The 25961-nt window shown below is 40.0% G+C and overlaps 1 protein-coding gene and 1 pseudogene across 2 annotated transcripts in view; one reads left to right on the top strand and one right to left on the bottom strand.

The window, feature by feature from the left end:
- Positions 1–25961, bottom strand: part of TMEM156 (transmembrane protein 156) — a 131438-nt gene that overhangs the window by 39404 nt on the left and 66073 nt on the right. The gene's annotated exons all lie outside the window — the stretch shown is intronic.
- Positions 1067–17033, top strand: LOC306669291 (protein NOXP20-like; annotated as a pseudogene). The gene is made up of 7 exons (XR_013766763.1): positions 1067–1205; positions 1281–1372; positions 3889–4049; positions 5251–5390; positions 10289–10361; positions 14655–14708; positions 16549–17033. The product of XR_013766763.1 is annotated as a protein NOXP20-like (transcript).

Here is a 25961-nt window from a genome sequence, read left to right as displayed (position 1 = left end):
TGGAGGGCACTAATCTCGTTGATGAGTGTTCCATGCTGATGGCCTGATCACCCCCAGAGCCCTACCTCAGTACCATCACTTCGGTGATTAGGTGTCAACACAAATGTTCAGACCATAGCACCTCCCATTTAAATTCCAAGCCCCAGCTACACCCATGCCTCTCCTTTGGTTTATACTTCTTCATAAAACGTAGCACTTGACATATATAGTTTTGCTTATGTTTTGTTTATTTACCTGTCCCTCATGAGACAATATGAATTATAAGTAATAAAAAATGAGCTAAGCCAAAGGTTTTGAACAAAGACCCACAAGCTGTCCTCGCTAGCTTCATGAGCTGCTGACTAACCATTTGTCTATAAAACTAAAAATAGCACATTCAGACAGGTGCTGGGTAGAGTATCTGTCACAGGGCTGAGTTCTCCCTGAAGGTACTGCCTTCACCTACTGGCCCTAGTGGAGAGGCTTCTCCTCAGTGGGTTTTCAGAGCATGCAGTCAGGCCAGATTCATGAGGCTATCTTTCCCCCCAAATAAGGAGTAAACCCATTATGCAATGAATTCATTCACACCTACCAGAAATGTTAACATTAAAAATGGCATTGCCTCATAGATACAAATGAGATTGTAGCTTATAAAGCTTTCTACTTCCCACCCATTAATTCTTTATGATATTGATATATTAATGTATTATATATTGTACAATTCATTAATAAATTATTGATTCAATAAATATTCATATTAGCACCTACTATGTTCCAGACACAGTGTTAGATGCTGTGGGTTTAGGAGTGAGCCAAACAAATCCTGGCTCTGTTCTTTGATAGTTTCCAGTCTGAAGGAAAGACAGATTTTTTTTTTTAATATTTTGTTTTAATTGTAGGTAGACATAATACCTTTATTTTTATGTGGTGCTGAGGATCAGAGTTGTCCCAGGTCTCTCAGGCCTGAAAGAGGTCAGTCATTTGTTCACTCAGTCATTCTTTCAGCAAATAGCTATTGGTCGCTTATAATCATGAACAAGACAGACAAGGTCCCTCCCTGCCCCTGTGTCTCCGGGCCAGCCCCGGGATGTCCCAGTGCACCACCAGCAGCAAGGCCTCTGCAGCTGCCTCGCTGCTGCTGCCAAAGGACCCCATCCGGGTCTACAGCAGCCAGAGGGCACAGTGCCACAGCCTCCGCTTGGTCTACCCGGACTGCAGGCTGGAAAGTCAGGGGAGCTGCCACGTTCTGAAGGAAGAAAAATAAATCACGCTTCTTAACTTCTGTCACATTCTATTTCTAGGCCTTAGAAGAAAAGGGAGAAGAATTGCTAGCATGCTTACAGAGCTTCTCTTTGAATTACATGTCGCTGCCACTCCTGACAAACTCAATAAGGTCAGAACCTTCTGATTCTGAGTTTGGGGTTTAGAAAGGGGTGTGGGGTAGGTCTCAGTTGTAAAACTCTAGACATCCACATGAAATGGAAAAAGCCCCAAACCCCACAGGGCACAGTGGAGGAAAGGGAGTTTGAGGTCTGTAATTAAGAACTGGGGAGACAATGTAATGAGGGGCAATGATAGAGAACATTCCAGATTATTAGGAGACTGTATTGTAGTTGCAGTTTTATTAGTAATCACCTTGTAACCTTGAACAAGTCATTGACCCTCTTCTGGTGAAATAGAATGTTCTATCAGAGCGGTGTTTATCTTTAGGATATAGAAGGGATGAGGGGAAACAGAATCACCAAGGGACTTTTTCAAATTCCACTCCCCCCGCACCCAGCCTCTTAAAGAGACTTTCTAGAATTAGGCAGACCACAGGTCTCCTCCCACTGCTGGTACTGGGACCCGGCCAGCTTGAATCTGAGGTCACTCCCACTCTCCTGCCTGCATCAGGAATAAGACAAAAATGATATACAAAGGGGAAAATGAATTCAATTGCATTTTGGCCAGAACTGGGAAAACAGCTAATCTGCTTTCCCCATCTTGCACAAATGTTCCAGTTCATAGGCAGGATCACCTTGCATGGGGGAGAAAAAAAAAAAACAAGAAAATGCTTTATGAAAAACACAGCAGAGGGATCAGTTGGAATCTGGTTCTCCTGATGTGGGGGCGAGGCCAATTCAGCTTCCACTCTCAGCCGGAGATGATTACCTTTAGGTAGTTGGGATGGAGAAAGTAGCTTAAAGAACAGGTTTCCAGGACAGTGGCTAGATGAGAGAAAAACAAATTGGAGGCTTCTTTGACAGTTTCCTAATTTTAAAGGGACCCACTGCATTGCAACCTCACATCTAAGAACCGTCCAACTCGGAACAGTCTGGGTTCCTCTGATAATACTTTGCACGTAGTTCAAGGTTTTGCCATAGAATTTCTTAAGAGGGACACTGATCATTAATTACTAAAAGCTATGTGATATTCACTCTCTCTCGTTCTTTCTTTTTCCTTAGCCAGCACGGTTTACAGAGGCACTCATTTATTGAGGTGGGCGAGGAAAGGGCAGAACGAGGTAGTGAGGTGGTGGTGAGATAAGTTATTTCTTGATCTCAGATCAGGGTCACTGCTTCTGGCAGGTCAGTGACTCGAACACAGTGGGAAATTGCCTCATCCATCTCCCTGTAGCACCACCGCCTGCTTGGAGGGGGACCAGTGGTGGCTGCAAGGTTGCTCTGGTTTTATTTACATAACGGGGGTCAGCTTTAATCCCTGAAAGGAACAGCAAGGACAGTTGTGTTGGCTAACTTGCCATTCAACACTGTTGGACATGTTACATTTTGGCATGCAAGCTTGAAAATCAGTCATTTTAGCATAAGCTGAGAAACAACCGTCACTTAAGCGAACAGCTTCAACAAGGATAAAATCTGGGTAAGTCTGTCCTGCCTAAGTTCAGAAATAACAGGGGAGATGATGTGATGATATCTGCACCTTCAATTTAGCCATGATTTTTATAGCCACAGATGGCTTAAACCATGCGCGTATGAAATTAAACTGGCCACAGACAAGTGCCAGGTTCTTTCCAGCAGCTCCCCTTCTCCCCTTGGAGGTGGAAGACCTGCCACAAATCAAGAGGGGCAGAGCTATCTTTCATCTTCCCAGCATGACACATTATTAGGTTCATGAAACATTAAGAGCTTCATGAAACATATCAGATCAGGAAATTTTGCTTTAGCCCTGTCCTCTGGTTACATTTCCAACCTATAGATGAAAAAGTGCTGATATTCTTTTATAGTTGGTCATGAAAAGTGAAGAAAGTCTATAGATTTGTCAGTGTAACTGTCATTTTCATTCTTATCTGAACTTCATTTTAAAATGCTGGGTAGATACAATCAAAGTGCATTATATGCCTGTATGAAAATGTCACATGGAAACCTGTTATTTTGTACCTTAAATATGTGTAATAGTCAGGTGTGGTGGCACATGCCTTTTAATCCCAGAGACTCAGGAGGCTGAGGCAAAAGGATAGCAAGTTCAAGGCCAGCCTCAGCAACCTAGCAAGGCCCTAAGCAACTTAGGGAGACCCTGTCTTTAAATGAATGAATGAATGAATGAATACATACTACATACATACATACATACATAAAAGGCTGGGGATATGGCCTCAGTAGTGAAGTACCCCTGGATTCAATTCTCAGCACCAAAAAACAAAATGCTAATAATTACAATTTCTACAGAATCCTTATGTCTTGCAATATTCTCTCCATACTTGAATTCTGTCCCTTTTTCAAAAAAAAATTTATACTTTTACCAACATCAGTAGTATCTTTTAAATAGTTTAAGGACTGGCCCCATCATTTTTAAAACATCCAGAGTTTCCCCTTGAGGTTTAGAGCAACTTGATTAGAACTTGGGGTCAGAATGGCTTAGTTTTCACTGTCACACACTAAATGTTATTATTTGGTTGGGGGGGCATCGCAGGCCATGAAGAAAGCTCACGACTGGGTGGAAAAGGACAGAACCATGGTGTCAGTGGATGTGGCCAAAGAGTCGGAGGAGGGAACTAGAAGGAAGAAAAAGAAGAGAAAGCTGAAGATCCTCAAAAAGACAAAAAGGAAGAAAAAAGAACTAAGACTGTAGAGGTAAATTTATTCTAGATTGTCCACCAGCAGTAGAGGTAAATTTATTCTAGATTGTCCACCAGCAGGGCAAGAGTGCTGTGTTAATTGTATTAGCAGCCTTTTGTGTGTGTGTTTTGGGTATTTTTGTTTTTTCTGTTTTTCAGGGCTTTTTTTTTTTTTTTTGAGCGGGGGGGCGGTTCCTGGGGATTGAACCCAGGGACTCTCTCCCACTAAGCTGCACCCCCCAGCCCTTTTTTTTGTTTTATTTAGAGACAGGGTCTCACTAAGTTGGTGAGGCTGGCCTAGAACTCGCAAGATTCTTCTGTCTCAGCTACCCACACAGCTGGGATTATAGGCGTTTGCCACTGCGCCTGTTTTAGCAGCCTAATTTTAAGTGAGGAGGGGCCATTGCCTTATCATTTGTACCTTGTCCAACATTAGAGAAATATGACTAAGAATGTAATAAACACCAGAAATTCTCTATGCCAAGACAATTTGTAGCTTAACAGAGATTTTGTAGCTTTTCTCCATAGCTTTGCAATTATAATTTAAAGGGGAAAAGACCTTTACGAACATAATTGATTATCTTTAGAGTAAATTTCCATCTTATGCAAATTTGTTACTATAAAATGGCTCCATAAACTAATGAGGTAACTGAAGCTGGTTTTCAGAAACTTTCATTGCCATAGCCTTTGTTCTATTACTTAATAAATTTATATGTGCATAATACTTGGCCTGCTTGTGTTCAAAAAGGAGTTTGCAATAACTGCACCTTATGTTGAATTTTAATTTTAAAGAAAGTAGCTTTTTAAACTAGAACTCTCTAAGGAAGAACAGCAACTGAGGTCTGTCCACCAGCCTCCCTGCCACACACCTTCTTAGCACCTGTGTGCTGTGTCCCTATTGCTAGAGACACAATTATGAGTAGGCTTGCCACATCCCTGGGGACCTGACAGCATTTCCATTTTATAGTCACATTTCAATTAGAAAAGTTTTAAGTGTATGATTTTTTCATGTTTTTTGGTGTTTTGTTAATTAAGAATTCTTATTTAGGGACTAGAAGTATAGCTCAATGGCAGAGCCTATGCTTAGCATGTCCAAGGCTCTGGGTTCAATTCCCAGGACCAAAAACTAATAATCATTGTCATTAAGTTTTACTGTCACAGGCCTTTTTAAAAAGCATCTGCTCAGTAGATAATTTCCTTGCATTTTCTCATTCCAGGAAGTGTACATGCTGTCCATTGAAAGCCTGGCAGAAGTCACTGCGCGCTGTATTGAACAGCTTCACAAAGTTGCAGAATTAATTCTTCATGGACAAGAAGAGGAGAAACCAGCCCAGGACCAAGCAAAAGTGTTGATAAAGTGAATGGCCATTTTAATTCTTATTTTTTCAATTTTGCATACATATATGTGCCACTCAGGTACACACACCCACATATACATACACCCTAAACAACGAAAGGTTTGGGTTTCATCTCAGCTAATTCCCTTGTTCTACGGTCATCTTAAGAGATGAAGATGCCCTTAAGAAATGTGTTAGCAAGAAGATGAACAGTCTAGAAATTATGGATGAAGGGTTTTAAGGGAAGACACATCACATCATTCAGAGCTGTGAAAGTGTTTATTTTAGTGGATCAAAGTCTTAGAAGTACAAACCTTTGGGGAAATTATATTTCAACATACCACACAAATAGAGGAAGGACACTCTAATGTGACTTCTCAGCTAGTTTCACAAAAATAGACAGACCACAACTCCACCATTCCCAGGGACTCAGACCAGCTCTGCATGTTCTGAGCTCTGGTAATGATGGGCACTAATGTAACAAGCCAGTTCACTGTGGAGTGTGTGTGTGTGTGTAGTTCTAATTTCTGTTCCTCAATAAATAATAACTATGGAGAAAAGAGAGCCTCTTCAACAAATGGTGCTGGGAAAACTGGAAAACCATATGCAACAGAATGAAATTAAACCCCTATCTCTCACCCTGCACAAAAATCAACTCAAAATGGATCAAGGACCTCTGGAATCAGACCAGAGACCCTGCATCTTCTAGAAGAAAAAGTAGGTCCAAACCTTCAACTTGTTGGCTTAGGATCAGGACTTCCTTAACAGGACTCCCATAGCACAAGAAATAAAAGCAAGAATCAATAACTGGGATAGATTCAAACTAAAAAGCTTTCTCTCAGCAAAGGAAACTATCAGCAATGTGAAGAGAGAGCCTACAGAGTGGGAGAATATCTTTGCCACTCATACTTCAGATAGAGCGCTAATTTCCAGAATCTATAAAGAACTCAAAAAACTCTACACCAAGAATACAAATAATCCAATCAACAAATGGGCTAAGGATATGAACAGACACTTCACAGAAGAAGATGTACAAGCAATCAACAGATATATGAAAAAATATTCAATATCTCTATTAATAAGAGAAATGCAAATCAAAACTACCCTAAGATTCCATCTCACCCCAATTAGAATGGCGATTATCAAGAACACAAGCAACAATAGGTGTTGGCGAGGATGTGGGGAAAAAGGTACACTCATACATTGCTGGTGGGGTTGCAAATTAGTGCAGCCACTCTGGAAAGCAGTATGGAGATTCCTCAGAAAGCTTGGAATGGAACCAGCATTTGACCCAGCTATCCCACTCCTCAGCCTATACCCAAATGACTTAAAATCAGCATACTACAGAGATACAGCCACATCAATGTTCATAGCTGCTCAATTCACCATAGCCAGATTGTGGAGCCAACCTAGATGCCCTTCAGTTGATAAATGGATAAAGAAACTGTGGCATATATATACAATGGAATATTACTCTGCCGTGAAGAATGATAAAATTATGGCATTTGCAGGCAAATGGATGAAATTGGAGAATATCATGCTGAGTGAGATAAGCCAATCTCAAAAAACTAAAGGACGAATGATCTCGCTGATAAGCAGATGAGGACATATAATTGGGGGTAGGAGGGGTTAACGTTAGGGTTAGGGTTAGGTTTAGGGTTAGGGATAAGGAGGGTGGTAAGAATGGAGGAAAAGAAGAACTGTATAGAGGGAAAAGAGGGGTGGGAGGGGTGGGAGGAAGGGAAAAAAATAATGAATCAAACAACATTGCCCTATGTAAATGTATGATTTTTAACTAAAAAATTTTTATTTAAAGACATAATAATAAGTAAAATTTCTAAAGAATGATGAATCACAAATTGTACATGCCAAGGTCAAGTTACTATCTGTGAATTATCATAAAATAATCATATCTACAATTAATTATCTTTAAACCTCATTTTTAAAAACTACTTGATAATATAAACAGTACAAAATTCAAAAGCCTAAAGGACTCTAATTGTATAAGATATTAGTATTATAGAAAGGTGGGTAAAGGATACATAGGAACTCTACCATTTTTGCACCTTCTTGTCAGTCTGTAACTATTTCAAAATAACAATATAAAATAAACAAAAACTATAAAAGGAAAAAAAAATAAAATAAAATTAACATGAGGCTTTAGATATTTTCCCCCTGAATTTAAATATAAGAGACAAACATATATTGCATTATCCTATCTTAGATGTAGGTTTAAATATAAAACATAAAAAATAAATAAATAATAAATTAGCAATGATAATTACTAATAATAATAAATTAGTTTATCTGGTAAAATTAAAAATATGTATATATGTAAATATAGCTACATATACATGTTATCTATAGAGAAAGAGAGATAGATACATACATATAACATACACATGAACTCGGGTGTGGAGTGTTCATGAAAATAGTTGATATGGAGATGAAAAATAAATCACTGTGATGCACTTGACTATTATGATACAGAAAATTGGCACATGTCCACATACCTTCTCACCATCTCATTATTATTAAGGCATGGGGAAAGAAATAGGAGCCTCCTGAAAAGATATGGGGACACACATACATACCTGTCCCAGTACGCTCATTCCCTTTGCCAGCTAACTAATCTTTGCTTACAGCTTACTGCATTTGACAATGTAAGTTAGGAAGTAAGTTTCAGTCGGAGAAACTTCCAAAAAGTCACTATTAGTGTCATTGTCCTGTTGCCATTTTTTCTCACTTGTAAAGATTTGTCATGTAGTCTAGACTTTCATATCTAATCAAGGATGTGATAAGAACCACATTTTCCCCTGTAATATTCCTAGAAAGATCATACGTACTACAACATACAGAAGGAAGAGGAAAGGATAAAACAGGAAAAGCTTAAACTGTCAATGACATTAACTAGGTACTATCTTATTTTTGTAGTACTGATTTGAAAGAGGAGGGCTGAAGCTCACGAGCCACTGCGTGTTGATAGCAGGACCTTGCTTTTAGCTCCTTTCTGATGCGCAGCCATGATTATCCCAACCCTACTAAGCCCCTCATTTTTCTATATGATGAGTGCTTCTTATACCCACCTGCCCCAAAACATAGAATACTTGGGGCTATCTGCTGGCCTTACTCTTGATACTCTTTGCAGATAAGTTTTGAATGGATGGACAGCTGGGTAGATGGGTGGATGGGTGGATGGACGGATGGATGGATGGATAGATGGATGGATGGATATAGCTCATCAAACCTGAATGCATAGGTTAGATAGGGCTCCTATTTGTCAGAAACATCTCTCTACTGACTTCACTAGGTCTTATAACATATGAGATTCCTAACTTGGGGTTATGTTTTTTCCAGTAGCATTTTAATCACTAGTCATAAAAGTCATACACACTAATTGTTAGAAGAAAATTAGACAGAACTCGTATTGTTAGGTAATTAGGTTGTTTCCAGTTTTGTCATCATCCATAACATCAGGATAAACATTGTCTGGGTTAAATATTTCTGTCTGTCTTGCTCCATTTTCTTGGGGTAAAGTCCTAGAAGTGGAATGGCAAAAGGAATTTGGATATATGTCTTAAAAACATATTCCCTAGAATCTTTATTTGGAGGCATCTGGTAAAAACACAATCAAAATATAAAGAGACCCCAGAGTTTGAATTTCCCCTCTCTACTTCTTACTACCACATGCCCTAGACAGGTCACTTACCCTTCATAACTGTCAGTTTCTTCATCTGTAGAAAATGGGAGTAATAGTATAACCCATAAGGGTACTATGAGGGTTAAATATGATTAAGAATATAAGTACTTAACATTGTGCCTCAGTGAATACTCACTTTATTACTTTAAAGTGACCAAAAAGCTGGAGAAAAGTCACCTGGCAAGAGTGTATACCCCTATAGATGTGGGGCTCACACTTGGTATTTTCCTACATACAGTTTTGATTCTAAAAAGAGGTCAAATGAATTAGATAATTATTCTTTAATTAAGCATGGAGAGAAAACTGGAATTTGATTAAACTGTGATTGTAAATCATGGAATATCGTTGAGGAAAACTCAGTTGCCCTTTTTTTCCATTACTTTTTTAAAATTTGAAATCATGCCAACTGTGTGATTTCCTGCATGATTTATTGCATTAGAAAACAATCACCTTAAGATATATAGAACCCACCCCCACATGTCAACTATTTCAAAATCAAATGGCACACTTATAAATACCTCAGAGGTCAAGGAAGAAAGCACAAGAAAAGTAAACAAGAAGAGCTTTGAACTAAGTAATCATGAAAGAGTACTCAGATGAACATTTATAATTTAAAGTACATATACCAGAAAGAAGCTAGATTAATAGTAAAATTATTTTCAAATTATGTAGTAGAAAGGAAGAATAAGAGTAGGAGCAGAAATGTATGAAATAGAGAAGAAATAATACAGCTAAAACCTGATAAAAATCAAGTAAGTCTAATCAAGAAAAAAGCAAAAACACAGAAATTAATATCAATGGAAAGGGAACTACAGGTGCTAAAAATATATTAAGGTAATATTACTATCGTATGCCAACATATGTGATAACTTACATAACATGGTCTTTATTAGAGAGGGATCTGTGTATTGCTGTGAAGAAAGTGTATTCAGTCATCAATGGGTGAAATAGTCTATTTCTGTTAAATCTAAATTATCAATTGTATTTTTTACTTCTATAGCTTCTTTATTTAGTTTTTGCTTGGAAGATCTCTCCAGTGGTGGCAGAGGCATGTTAAAGTTACCCAGTATTATTGTTCAACTGCCTATTTCTATTAAGCAACTTCAAACTTGTGTGCTATCTTTTTAGATGTAACAATCATTCATATCAATAATTGTCATGACAATTAAACTATTTTACTTTATGGAAAACCCCCAAACCTCTTTTTTCTTATTTCAGGTTAACTACAGCAATGTGCAATGAAGTGGCTTCCTTATCAAAGAAGTTTACGAATTTTTTAACCACTGTTGGGGTGAGATCATTGTATTGATTGTTTTTTCAAAAACTTTACCTTTTTAAGGGAAGTTGTCTGCAAAAGAGTGGGATATGCCTTTCTGTTGTTGTTTTTCTTTCTAGATGTGCATGACAGTAGAGTATATTTTGACACATTACATATACATAGAATAAGTATAACTTGTTCCATTTAGGATCCCATCTTGTGGTTGTGCATGGGGTGGAGTTTCACTGGTTGTGTATTCATACATGAACATGAGAAAGTTACTTATGATTCATTCTACTGTCTTTCCTACTCCCATCCTCCCTCTATTCCCTTCATTCCCCTTTATCTAATCCATTGAACTTCTATTCTTTCCCTCCCTTGTGTGTTTGTATCCACATATCAGAGAGAACCTTCAGCCTTTGGTTTTTTGGGACTGGCTTGTTTCACTTAGCATGATATTCTCCAGTACCATCCATTAACCAGCAAATGTCATAATTCCATTGTTCTTTGTGGCTGAGTGACATTCCATTGTGTGCAGTACCTCTTTGGAGAGCTCCATGAACAGAAGCCATGCCTTGATGTTTGCTAAAATCAGGCTAAGAGCACCTTCTCTAACATCAGGCATTGTAGCGCCCTTCTCCTGCTAGGTTCTAGTCCCATGTCAGCTGTCTCAGGTATCTGAGATATTGGGTGAGTTTTCAGAACTCAGTGGGCCTCATTTTCTTAATTTGTTAATAAATAAATAGTGGCAGTGGCAGGGGGTATAGCTCAGTGTTAGAGCACTTACCCAGCATGCCCAAGGTCCTGGGTTCAATCCCCAGCATGGTGAAATAAATAAAGTGTTGAACAAAACATCCATTACTTAATATCTGTGATATATATATAACTCAGGAATCTCTATTAAAATAATTAATCTTGGGTTTTCTCATTCACTGTGCCCTGTCTATTTTATAAGCTACGTACAGTCTAGTTTATGAGTATTGCCACACTTGGCTTTAACCACAAAAACTTTAACAGCAGAGTTTAATTCCTGTTTTAGTTATGGTATTTTTTGGTTGCAAGCATATTAATTTTCCAGGACTACTGTAACAAAGTGCCACAAACTGGGTAGCATAAACAACTGAAATTTATTCTCACAGATCTGGAGGCTGGAAGTCTAAAACCTGCATGTCAGCACTTCCATCTATCTCCCTCTGAAGTCTGTAGAAGTCTATCTTTCTCAGCTTCTTCTAGCTTCTAGTAGCCCAAAGCTTTCCTTGGTTTGAGACTAAAAAAACTCCAGTATTTCTTTCTTCATGTGACCATTTTCTCCCTGTGTGTCTTCACATTGTCTTGCTCCATGCATGTCTGTGTCCAAATTTTCCTCTTCTTGTAAGGACACCATTCATATTGGATTAGGGTATGATTGATACGACCTCAACAACCCTTTCATAGTCTGAGGTCCTGTTGGGTTAGAACATCAATTTATATTTCTTTTTTGGGAGGGCACATTTCAACCCATAACACAAAACAAATTCTGAATGTTTTAGATAAAAAGGGGCTTTATGAAAGGCAGTGGAAGACCATGAGCAGCTGGGGGACCCAGCACCAGAGCTCAAACACACACTCTGAAAGTGCTGCTATTAATGTGCCTCAACAGCAGCAGTTCCCAGTCCCTATGTCTCTCCATTCAGATGCCTCTTTCCTGGGTGAAAAGGTTTCCAAAGTTGATCAGCATGGGTCAAAGGTCCACCTTGCTATCACTCAGCAGCAGTGACTGGGGATAGGATTATATCATGAAGACCCACCTGGCTGCTGGAGTGTACCTCTTTCCCTTCAGGGGAAGAACTCAAGAGCAGTTCTTGGAAGAAGCCAAAAATAATTGTGGACACCATACTTCTATAGCTGACTCAGTTCATAAGGGGTGAGCTACACACTACCTGTTCATTCTGCTGTCAAGGAACCTGGTTTGCCTCTCCTCTTTTCCAAATAGCAACTTTTACATTTGTCTAATTTTAGACCGTCAGCAATAGCGCTTCACCGTATACAAGCAGTGATGGGGGAGATGGAAATTCGTGGATAAAATGCATTAGTGTCCTCAGTGTCATCTAATTTACCTGTTGCCCACGGACTTTGATGGAAATGCTACATTTACAGAGAATGTGAGGGCTTAATCAGAATGGGATTGACTTGGCAATTCAGGTTCCCAGGATGCCACTGTTCCCAACCTTGCTCCTTCACACAGTTGACTAGATGAGGAAACCAAGATCCAGAGGGGTGACCCAGAGATCACCCAGGCCTCTCCATTGATTTCTCAATTCCCAATCAGCTGCCCATCAGATACACCAGTCAGGGAGCCAATTGTTTGGTATTCTGTGATTATCTAGGGATGAGGGTGTATGTGAGTGTATGTGTGTGTGTGTGCATGTGTGTGTTATATATTCTATCTGATTTATATTAATTTATATACATTAGTAATTTTCATGTTATTGTTTTTCTTCCTTTTCATATATTATATTCCAGCATAGTGTTTCTCAAACCTTAATGGGCACACGAATCACCTGGAGACCTTGTTAAAATGCACATTCTGATTCAATACACCTGGGATGAACACTGAGTGGCTTCATTGCTAATAAGCTCTCAGATAATTAGAATGTTCCTGACCCATGGTCCACATTTCATGTAGCTCTAGCAGATGTATGTGTACTTGAACTTGTATAAGTATGCATATGTACATATGTGTACCAATGTTTGCATGCATAAAACCAAGACCTCACACATTATCATTTTGGAGAAAGAAAAACCTGAATCTGAAATATAGTTTACTGAAAGGCCATCTCACCACAATAATGCCCCTAATCTTGTGCTTTGATGAATCATTTGCATCAAGTCATTGTTTCTATTCTCTAAAACAGCCATTATTCATAACTTGAAGTTAATGAGTGTATATTGCTCTCCAGACTCCATTTAAATTGCTTGCACATCTCATTGATTCTGAAAACCAATGTCATTTTATTGCCCTCATTTTGATTATATTTTAGAGGTTTATTGATAATCAAATAAACATGAAAGCAAATACCATAATAGATCCTCTGGTTACTTACTAAAATGACTAGGTTTTTAAAGAGTTTTTTCCTAAGATTCCATTATGGTCTTCTCTGTAAGGCATTACTTTACCCTCAGTAATGTCAATGAAAGTGGTCTGCTCTGGGAAGAGGTATTTAATTTATATGCTTTTGTTTGGCATAAACTCTTACAGTTACAGTAAGGGAAACCAACATATTAAGATTGTTCTCTCTCTCTTCAGTCCCTTTAATAATTTATCATCTAAAAGCAGGTTGAACATTAGATAGTGGAGACTATTGATTGACAGAAAAATCGCATAACTAAGGTAAGGATGTTTAGCACCCACTCTTACTTTTTGAGCACCTGCTTTTAACTAGGCTTTGCAACGTATGCTTATTCAAACTCAGATATGCAGACCTGTTCGCAAATTATATTTAAGGATGCCATAATTTTGCTGCTCTTCTGGAAGATGCACTATAGCTAAGTACTCATGTTTGCATCTAAAAGAAGAAAAATGGAGAAAAAGAGACTAAACTAAGGGTGGGAATAGGAAATAAAGGACTTTATTCTGCTGTAATATTTGAGGGTGCCCAGAAAAAAAAAAAATAGGACAAAAAGTAAGCTACATAGATATCTTTTTTAAAACCATTTTATTAACATGGTTGTGGTTTCATATCTGTGAATATATTTCTAAATCTAGATCAAAAAGAATTTTTTTCACTTTTTTTTCTAGATTCATACCATTTGTTTAATCATACATGTACATAGGATAATGATGTCTGCCTCTTTCCACCATTTTTCATACCCCCCCCCCATTTCCCTCTAGCTACATAGATATCTGAATGCAATATTTTTACAATAAAAAGTACAAAAAAGCCATGGTGAACAAATTATCAAAATTTTAAATATAGTACCTAACCATGTTCTTGTTCAATTCACCTCACCCTATTCCCAGAACTGCTATAAATAGTTAAAAAGGTCTGAGTTTACATTTCTAGCTATGTGACCTTACACTAGTTATTCAATCTTCCTGATTTCTCAGTTTGTAATTGGGATTATTAAAGTAACTACCTACCTCCTAGGAGTTAATTGAGAAATTAAATATCATAATTAAAGGAGATGGTATAGGGGAGGCACCAAATACGAAGCCTGGTCTACAGCAAGCATTCCACACCTCCCCTTCCTAAGAGATGCTTCATCAGAGCCAGTGTCTTACATTTTACATGGCAAATCTTGCAATCAGAGCTCTAATCTATCGATTTCATACTTTTGATCTCACAGAGCAAGAAGAAGGCTGAGGTTCTTAACCCCATGATCAATAGCGTGTTGTTAGAGGTAAGTAGCCACAGGAGAGAAGATGCTTCTGATCAAAGCCAAGGTTGAAGCTACATTTTTTCCTTCTTTGTCTTTCTTCCAGGCACCAATTTTTATTGCAATTCAAAATCTTATCAACTGTCTTTTTTGAGTACATTTGTGTAGCTCGACCAGCTGTAAATCCTCTGGTGAAGCAACAATACCTAATTTCAAGAATTCCTGATTATAAAAAGAAATGCTAAGCTTGCATGTTATTTCTATCACTGTTTCCTCTGGCAGAGGCAGATTTCTGCTGTCAAGTTTGACACTAGATTTAACACTATGATTATTGACTGCAATGAGGGATCCTTGCTCAGTGGTGATTTTTGTAAAAATAGGTCCTTCCCTCCATTCATACTAACCTTTGCTTTAGCTGGGCCTAAGCTCCAGGCTGGCAAAAAAGGAGAAGTAGATTGTTTCCCCTCTGCGCCTTCAGTGACCAGGCCACTGAAGGCGCAGACTTCACTGTTCACTCACAGCCTACTGCTCACCAGGGGCTGTACTGATACAGAGCTGCCCCAACACTGCTGTGACTTTGCCAAAAACAGTGATGTATGAAGAAAAGAGGCTCAGGAAGCCTTCTCCTTCTTGGAGTGTGAGCTCTGTGCTCTTCCTATGGATGGTGGAGAAAATTTTTCCATCAGGGGCCAGAATGTAAGAAACTAGCACATCTCTGGCCACAGGGCACCCACCTGAAGCTATAAGTTGTTCACAGCCAAGGCTGAACACCAGCAAGGCACATTCAGTAGTGTTTTCCTGTCTGAAGTTGGTGTCAATAGCAAAATTTGGATATTATAAAACTTCAGAAGGGCTACTTAAATATATATAGTAGCATTTTGAAGATTTGTATCTTACTCGTAAGGAAAACTGCCAAGGCCAAAAATAACAAAGGAGGGGGGGTGCTGAGTGCTACTGTTTAGGACACAGCCACACAGTGGAATAAAGTCAACCCGAAGGGACAGGAGCTATAAGGACAGGTCCAGCAGGCAGACACAGCTAAGAACCAGCACTGGCAACGAGAGGCAGAATATGGGAGAAGAAAATCTCTCCCTGGATGCCCACAGAGTATTTGATTAATTTACTTCATCATCATTCATCACAAATGTGAGGTCAGATGTTTACTTATCCCCCCAGTATGGAAGTTTTCATATGCTTTAGTTACACTAAACTTTATTTATTTACTATTTATTTATTTGTTTAGTGGGGCTGGGATCAAACCCTGGGCCTCACACATACTATGCAAACACTAGCACTGAGCTGTACCCCAGCCCTACCCTAAACTGTAAATGGCCTCTCCATTAATTCTGTTTAGTAGCATGCCACAGAGCATAAATGGTAGTAGCAGATATCCAAACCAAGCAGAATGCATCAACATGCATGGGCAGATGACATTGTTTGAGGATTTGCCACGAATAATTCCGCAGTAATATTTTCCAGTCAGCTTTATGCAGACCATTTGGTTTATCCAGCTATAGGTCAGAACATGACCTCTTCACACTGGGCCTCATGAAGTTTCAGAGCAGTAGGTTGACCTGGGAAAGTGGTAGACAAGACTGGACATATCAGGTTACTGATAGGCCCACACATGTGCTTTAAAAGCAATTCATCTCATTTTGAGCGAATTCTTCTAGTTAGTGTAGATAACAAAGAGCTAGAGATACTCCATCTAAAAGAATGTGTTTCCATTTGCCGTAAGCACCAACATTATAAACATCTCATAATGTTCTCCTCAAATGGAAAGGAATGTCATCAAACTGGGAGGACTGTCAAGGTCAAGACTGAGCGCGAGAGTAACCCTCCGGCTGTGTTCTGTCCCTCTCAGGGCTGCAACAGCACGACCTACATTCAGGACGCCTTCCAGCTGCTGCTGCCTGTCCTGCAGGTGTCGCACATCCAGGCCAGTTGCCAGACTCCCGCCAGTTAAAGGAAAGACCAGGTCACAAGGCTTCGTCAAATGCTATGTCAGGGAAGTTTTCAACACAACCCACCCAAGACACCCATTTGAGGACACTACAAAGCAATTTTGCACAGACAGTACTGAGAATGCAAGTTTAAAGAGAGTTGTCATTTATCTTAATGTATAGGGTCGTTTTTACAAATAATTATGTTTTTTTGTGTTAATTTAAAGTTACACAGCTCATACTGAAATTTTCCTTTATGAAATTCATTCACAAGTATTCATTCATAACCATTTTCCTAGTCAAGCATGCTATATTTAGAAATTCAGAAGCAGACCACAGCTTTCTTTTAATGTTTCAAATTTCTACCTTTAAATGTCACATTCTTATAAATATTACTTTAAATCAATTTTAATACTGAACTTTTCTTATTTCATAAATGTTATGGGCAAAAATAATACTACTTACAGATTTTATCCAGTATGAAGAAAAAGATACGTAAGTATCTCTTTATAGGCATTTCCTCATGCAACAAGCATTTGTTGAGCACATACTGTGTGCTCAGAATAAAAGAACATGAACTCACCCCCATAGAGACAAACATTCAGAAAGAGGGTTTATAATAATTCTTAAAATACTTAAAAACACTAGAAATTTGTCTAATCCTTAAGACATTTGAAGAACAAGGTAAATTTATACTGTTTTCAATGTTCTGCCAGTTTGTAATATTTTCCTACCTTCCTTAAACTTATTTTTATCCACAACTTTATATATGGGGTGAAAATATGTATGAAAAGAGTATTAAAGAATAGTTTGTTTGTTTGTTTGTGTGTGTGTGTGTGTGTGTGTGTGTGTGTTCATGAAAGAGAGAGAGAGAGAGAGAGAGAGATACTGGGCATTGAACGCAGGGGTACTTTACCACTGAGCCTCTGCCCTAGCCCTTTTTATTTTTAATTTAAGACCAAATTAAAGTTGCCAGACTGGCCTCAAACTTGTGGTCCTCCTGCCTCAACCTCCCAAGCAGCTGGGATTACAGGTGAACACCACCACACCTGGCAAGAGCACTATAAAATTGATTTCATGTGATCATAAGCCCCTGATGGCATAATTGCAAAGCTTGCACGTATTCAAATAGAAAACTTAAAGGGGTTTTAACACAGTAGAATCCCAGGACTGCATTTTAAAAATCTACTATACCGATCACACTCACTAGTGGCAAAGGACAGAGAAAGCCCATGCATGGGCTGATTGCTCTCTTGATCCCTGGGAGGCTTCACTGAAGACCTTGCAGCCAGGAGGAGCATCAACAATGGGCACTTCTGACCTCACATGCAGTGCAGGTGGGGATTCTGCGTGAGCTCCTATTTCAGAACTCCACTGACACCCCTACCAGCAGCCCAAGAGAAGGTCTTGCCCAGGGGCACTCTCCAAGGCAAATGAAGCTTGTGGCTTTGCAAGGCTAAAAATTCCTTATTCACATTACTCTTATTCCCCAGATGGTCATCTGCCTTTGTTCCCAACAGATCACATAGAGATATTTTAACGTCATCCTACTTTTCATTAGCATTTCATTTGTCTGACTCCTGTGTTTCATTGGTATACTCCTGAAACGGCCAAATAGAAAACATGAGAACAGTTTACTTGCAATCTGGAAAAATAAAATTCTCTGAGAAATCAACTAAAGAATTTTTTTCTCCTTTTCTGATTGCCTGAAATGTTTCTGTGATTAAGTCTAGAGGTGATTAACCAATGAAAATGTTACATTCACTTCTTCATAAATTTCAGAATTTTCACATGTACAACAGAAAATAATTTTCATTTACAAATTTTCACAACAGGTTCTTTATAGCATCAGACGGATTTAGACATTAACTGGAAATATAAAAGAGAAACAAATATTCCAAAAGGAACTGGAGTCCCAGACTTAGACTTTAAGGCTAATTACACCCGCTTAGTGCACAATAAATTTTAAAATGGAGTAGAAATCTTTAAGTGAAAAGCAAGATAATTATTAATATTATTATTGACATTGCATTTATGGTTTAATGTTATGTCAGAGTTGCCAAGTCAAGACAGGTGCTGAGGTCCACGGTCTATGAATTACATTAAGAGAAAATAATCACTTAACATATATTTGCCCTCCAGGATTCTCTCTTTCAATGCTAGTTTTCACCACCACTTTTAAATAATTGCTTTTTGCTTTGCTTTAAAAGTTGGCAAAGCACAAGATCCAGATGTGGGCAAATGTCAGTCAGTTCCTGAATGAATGATTTAGCAGGCTTACCTTGGAAGTTTTGTATTCCTTCAATAATCCTTCACATAAATTGAGTTCATTGCACTCTATGCAATTACCCTCCGCAAGCATGCCAGATTTTTTTCTTACAAGTGCAAAATAAGTTCTAGTCTAAATAATGAATGTAGTCCTGTGCGTTTGCCTTATTAAATAAAAAACATCCAAAGCATATTTCAAATTCGAAGTAAAATGCATTAAAAAAAAAATTGCTTTGGAGTATTGATATGTATAGATCTAAAGGACAAAATTGAGTCCCAAATCTTAAGGCCTGGGCCTAAAGTTAAATATTCCATCTCCCTGTTAGACCAAGGTGACACAAAAAAATCAAACAGGTGCTTGGAAGTGGGTGGGTGGGCAAGGCAAAAAAACTACTTCTGCCAAAATGGCGTGCTTAGAACATGGCTAGCCAGTGCACCTAGGGGGTTGGCAGTCCGCCTGCTTAAGACTTAACTTTTCACAGTGCTGCCCTTCACTCCGATTGGAGGAGCTTGGGCTTACCATCTATGTGATTGGTTAATTTTAAAATGGGGGGCAGGCAAAGGGATGGGTTATAATTATAATGGCTGCAATTGGATCTAATGAAGGCTGGATACTCCAAACATGGACCACTCGAGGGTTTTCTCACGTCTCTGAGCCCAGAAGTCTCTGTTTCCTGTGGGTCTGCACCGGGTGGCACAGGAAGCTCATAGTTAAATGAGTAGTGTGACTGCGAGGCTGTGGCAGGAGTGCGCAGGGACGTGTCAACAGCCTCAGTTACACCCCACGAGGGAACCAGTAACGGTACTTCGGGCACCTCAGCTGCAAGCTCATATGAATGGGCAGCACCAACAGAGGGTGGAAGGGCTGGAGGAACGTGCCGAATCCAGGGTACAGGCCGGAAGGCAGGAGTGGGAGCGTTTCCCTGTGCTTTGTAGGAATCATCAGCCTGAGGGGCTGGTATAAGTGGAAAGTCACATTCTCCACGGTTGGCCATGCTGCGCTTACGATAGAAATGAAGGCAGGCAGATCCCAGTCATAGTCATCCCAGAGGTGTGATTATAACATTTCGGGGCAGCAATTTACAAACCAAAATAAGCACTGCATCGCTTCTTTCTTAAAAAGAAAGAAATTAAAATATGGAGTTTGTGTGTGTGCATGCACTGAACAGATGGGGTTGATCATAATACATAACTTCAAAGGGTGTTTAATTTTATAAAAGCAATTATTTTCCAGGTCAAGCTAGTTTTTTATATAATGTTAAAAATGACCTTTGATCTTCCCCTCAAGCATGCTCAACATACCAATGTTCGGATCCAGGTTTCAACTTGGTTTCTTAAATTACTGTGTTTGCAAAGGCACATCAGAAGAGATCATACTGAAAATCCATCTTAGAACTGCTATTTTGCTCTGCTTTTGTAGTTGATTAGAATTCATAATGCTATAGGAATGGATTCAAACCAGCCAGCCATTCTTCACATAAAAGAAAACAAATGATGTGGTTAGTCATGTGTTCTATTTTTCTAGATGGCTCAGCCCTTAGGCAGGGCTATGTATGTTCACCCATACTAAATGGTTCACTAGAATATCAGCTATTAAACAGATTCAAGGAAAGACACCAATCTCTTCATTTTTTTTCCTTAGACCCTAAAAATGAGCTAGTCTACCCTTTAAGCCTTCTACCTTTAGCAATGATTGAATTATTACAACCCCAATAGTGGTATTTCGGCTATTTCTGATGTGTAGGATCATCATCAACTGGGACTAGAAGCTGATTTCGGAGGGTTAGAATTTTGTGTTGGGATTTAAACTAAATTTACCTTCATCTAGATCAGAGAAGGTTTTTCTCTGCATGAGCTGCCAGCCAAAAAGCAATAGGATTATGTCCGCCTGTGGTCACTGCCACTCACCTGACAGGCCTGCTTCTTCTATTAGTCTCAGAAGAATTCTGTGCTGCAAAAGAAAAATAGTGTATTTCTTAAATGCCTTCACTCAGGACAGAAATTTGGGGAGATGGAGATGATCTATCTCCCTGGCCTGGGTTTCACCACTAGGCTCCTCAGATGCTATTTGGAAGAAAAAGTCAGTGTAGAAGCCAAGGCCAGATGGGTGAACCCTCGGCAAAAAGCAAAACTAAGCTTTTGCCTTTGATTCCCTGCCATTTTTATCCTTTTCTCTCTCAGGTTTTTTTTTTTTTTAACTGTCTGTACCTGGCTTCCAGGATCAGCTTTTATAATCTTCTCCTCTTTCCCTATCTCTTGTTCTCCTTCTCTTTGTCTACATTTGTACTCTCCCTTCCTCATTTACACTCCCCCCAAAAATATACCCATTTTAATCATAAAAATGTATACATACTTCATCTATCCTGGATCCTGTGCCATGTGTTTTATCTCATTGTTTAATCTTCATAATTACCCTGTTTAGATACAATCACAATCTCCACCACACCAATGAGAACGCTGAGACCCCCAAAGTTACGTAGCTGGTCCGGAGTTCCAACTAGTACAACGGAGCCACCATCAAAAGCAGATCAGTTTGACCTGACTAGCTAGCATTTTGAACTGTTGTACAGAGTATCCCAACAGAGGAGAAATGTTACATGTTATTTTTGGAGACATCTGAACACTAGATTTATATGTTTAGCTCTCTCGAAGCTGTGAGCTAGATTTGTAGCTGAAAGCTTTGGTTGTCAGCTTTGGTTGTTTCCATGCAACTGAGAGCAACTAGGACTAAAGAGACACAGAAGGAAGCCCCGTGAGGTGATTTGTCCCCTGGGTGGTTCTCGCCACAGGCTTCTTTATCATTTCACAGACGTTTACATCAAGCAGCTTCTTGGTCAGGGCAGCTCAGCATCCTGTCTCACAGGTGCCTTTGATAGCACTAAAATGACTCCATTTCCTCCTCCCCCTTTCCCTTCTCTGGTGCCAGGGAAGCCCATTTGCAAATCAACACCATTCCTGAAAATCCTGAACCTCTACCTGCTTCCCGGAGCTCGGGGATTTTTAATGCTTTTCCTGCCTTGAAGATTACAGATCTGTCCAACAGCCTTGAAGCTGAATCTCTAATACCAAATTCTACCAAATGCTGATAAACGTTTTAAAGAAGTACTGAATAACGCCATCTCATCCCTGATCTTGGTACTGCCCCCTACTGAGCTGGGAGGGGGGGTGGCAGTGATGGTGGTGGTGGTGGTGATGGTTTTAGAGGAGACCACAGAGCTGAAGCAACCACAGGGTCCAAAGCAACCAGTTCCTGAGGAACTGCAGGAAGGATTTCAAATGAGCGGCTCAGCAACAGGCAGGAGTTATTAGAGAAAGTGAGATCAGGACGCACAGGATAGGCCCCGGCAGACTGTCTCCGAAGGGAATGGTGTAACTCTTAGAGTCTGAGTTCTTAAGGGATTTGGGTCCCTTTGTTCTTTGAGCCTGTTTCTCACACCTTCTTCAGCGGCTTATTACTACCCTTTCTATACCCTCAGCAAATTTCTTTGTGAGGGTCGTGATGACCCTGTTATAAGGAGAGGGTGTGACATGGTCTCAGTGATGACCTGGTCACAAGGGGAGGGTCACAGTGACCTGGTAGTAAGAGATAAGGTGTGTGTGTGTGTGTGTTGTTTTGTTTTGGTTTTGGTTTTGCCGTACTGGGCATGGAACCCAGGGCCTCACACATGCTAGGGAAGCACTCCACCCGGCACACCCCCAGCCTCACAGAGGAGGCCTTGAAACAATTGTTCCCTTAAGGGATGATCATTCACTGTGGCTGTGGGAGGTTTATGTATCAGTTCCCATTTTCCTAATGCCTGTCTGCTTTGATGAAGTTCTCTGTCATTCCCACCCTGTGACTTATGGATTCTCTTTGATGTATTTCTTCTGTCCTCCCTGTAAGTTTCTGCCTTCATTGTCCTCCCAGCCCCACCTGCTCACAACTAAACTATCTACTATCAGTGATGGTGGTGGTGATGGTGGTATTGGTATCGTGATGGTGGTGCTGGTGCTTGTGGTGCTGGTGGTAATGGTGGTAGTGGTGGTGGTTGTGGTGATGGTGGCCTGGTGGTGATGGTGGTGGTGGTAGTGGTGCTGGTTGTGGTGGTAGTGGTGGTGCTGGTTGAGGTGGTGGTGGTGGTGGCGATGGTGGTGATGGTGATGATGGTGGTGGTGGTGATGGTAGTGGTGCTGGTTGTGGTGGTGGTGCTGCTGGTTGTGATGGGGGTGATGGTGGTGATGGTGGTGGTGGTGGTGCTGGTTGTGATGGGGGTGATGGTGGTGATGATGGTGGTAGTGGTGCTGGTTGTGGTGGTGGTGGCGATGGTGGTGATGGTGGTGGTGGTGGTGCTGGTTGTGATGGGGGTGATGGTGGTGATGGTGGTGATGGTGGTGGTAGTGGTGCTGGTTGTGGTGGTAGTGGTGCTAGTGGTGGTGTTGGTGGTGATGGTGGTGGTGGTAGTGGTGGTGGTGCTGGTTGTGGTGGTGGTGGTGGTGGTGGTGGTAGTGGTGGTGGTGCTGGTTGTGGTGGTGGTGGTGGTAGCCTGGTGCTGGTTGTGGTGGTGGCCTGCTGGTGGTGGTAATGGAGGTGGTGGTGGTGGTGGTGGTGGTAGTGGCCTACTTATTATTGTGTTTCTGACACCTAGAACAAACACTTTACCTCTCTGTGAAGTCGGATAGAAGGAATAAAAAGATAGGTAGAAAGGAGACAAAAGAAAGAACAAGAAAATATCATTTTCATCTATAGTTCCATATACCTTTCTTCCCAGACTTGTCACTCCCAGATTTTGGGAAATCTGTGAATCATAGTTACTGTAAATTCACTCACTTATGAAAATTACATTTTGCATGGTTAATTAGGCCACGTAATAAAAGAAATTTATCAAAGACATGAAATATTTTAAGAAGCCTATAATCTATTGGCTTCTTAGTGTTGTCTATTGATCAGATAATGGAGAAAATGTCCACCTAAAGATCCTGAGACTTGACAGACCACCAGAAACCTTCTTGTGATCACGGGACTGAGGTCATCCTCACATACCTTCCCATACCCACCCCACCAAGTTTTCTTTAAAAGAATAAGCCAGGGATCCCCGAAGTATATCTCACTCTCAGTATAGCCCCCACTCTTCTTTGTCTCTGCTTTCCTAAACAAATCTCTGCCTAGGTCTTAAACTAATGTCCTTAAATTCATTTCTTTGACATTTGTCAAGAACTTCACTTGTCCTGAGTTGAGGTCTCCTTCTCTGGAACTCCTTGGACCTCCTCTGGTGACACCTGATCTTCTTTGATCCCCTATCCACCTTATGAGATAGCTACTATTTAATTATCATACGTGTGCGTGTATGTGTGGTACTCGGGAAGGAACCCAGTACCACTGAGCTACATCCCCAGCTATTTTTATTTTTATTTTTATTTTTTTTTATTTTGAGACAGAGTCTTGCTAATTTGCCAAGGCTGGCCCCAAATTTGTGATCTTCCTGACCCAGGCTCCTGAATTGCTGGGATTACAAGCATGTGTGGTGGCACTCACCATATTACGCCCATTTTATAGATGAAAAATGCAACTCAGAGATATGAAATAATCTGCCTAAAATAACCCACCTACTAATTAGAAGAACTGGGATCTACTTCCAGGCAGTATATAAAATGCTAGACAAAGCCCATCAACAAGCAGATGCTTGGTCATAAAAGAGAAAATGTGCTCATTTCCCCTTGGGCAGGTTTCTCTTCCAGCTAATCCCTGGGCTTCTCGCTCTCTATGCTGTGTCCTCAAGCAGAGACAAATTGCTCCACATATCTCCCTGTCAGAGGGCTAACCACATTTTTCCTGCCAGTGCCTTTGATCTCAGGAGATAACGGGTAGCCTACAAGCCCTATTCTCCTTGTGTTATAAACCTTACATGTTCAATGATTCATTGCTCGTTTTTGCTTCTTCTACAGGAAAGCTACTACAGCAAAGTCTAATATTTTTGAGGGAGAATTGCACTGCCAAGAAGTGATAAAGGACAAGAAGCCAAATGAGGAATCGGGTGCAGTGGCCCATGCCTGTAATCAGTCTTAGCTACTTGGGAGGCTGAGGCAGGAGGATGGCAAGTTCAAATGAGGCTGGCCTCATCAACTTAGCAAGGCCCTGTCTCGAAATTTAAAAAAACTTTTAAAAGGGTTGGGGATGTACCTGAGTGGTAAAGCACCTCTGGGTTCAATCTCTAATACCAAGGGGTAGCGGGGAGAAAAAGAAAAAGAAATCAAATCAAATGATGAACTGCAGGGCAGAAAGAGTCTGGCCATTTCTCCAGCAGAAAAAGTCATTTGATCCTAGAGAGCATCATAGATAGGGAAGCTTTTCTTCCAGACACCCTCACAGATTCCTCCCTCACTTCTTTCCGGTCTTTATTCAAAGTCCTGCTTCATTTTTTTCTCTTTAGAACATGTCACTAGCTAACATCCTTTACATCTTACTTTTTTGTCTACCTTCTGTCTTACACTAGGATGCAATTTCCATGAACTGGGACTTTATTTTTGTATTTTACTTTTTTGTACCTAGGATTGAATCCAGGGATGCTTTACCACTGAGCCACATCCCCAGCCCTCTTTATTTTTTTTTTTTTTTTTGTTCTGAGATGGTCTCACTAAGTTTCTGTCACTGGAGACCTGGGATTTCTATCGATTTTGTTCATTACTATTTTCCCAGCACCCAAAGAAGTACTTGACACTTTGTAGGCTCTCCATAACTATGTGTCAAATGAATATGTTAAACCTTAAATGCACACTCTGTACATGCTGAATGAGAGATGCACCATATTATAGAGTAATTAATGAAGGAAAAACATCTGGTTGAGTTATCCTATGAAGTGTTAACTATGGAAATACTCGTGATCATTGTAATGGTATTGGGTGTGGCATAAATGGGTATATTTAGGGACTTAGAAATACATAAATCCGTTTTCATTACATGAATGGAATTAACAATTTTTACTTTGAAGATTTCACTCTGTGAGGGATCTGTCAAGACTCTTCAAGGTAAGATAAACTAGTGAAAAATCAGAACCACCAAAATAAATTAATGGAATATTATGCAACAGTA

This window comes from Sciurus vulgaris, assembly GCF_902686455.1.
Source record: "Sciurus vulgaris genome assembly, chromosome: 9".
NCBI lineage: Eukaryota > Metazoa > Chordata > Mammalia > Rodentia > Sciuridae > Sciurus > Sciurus vulgaris.
Note: the sequence above shows the minus strand (reverse complement) of the source record. Positions and strands in the feature narration are given on the sequence as shown.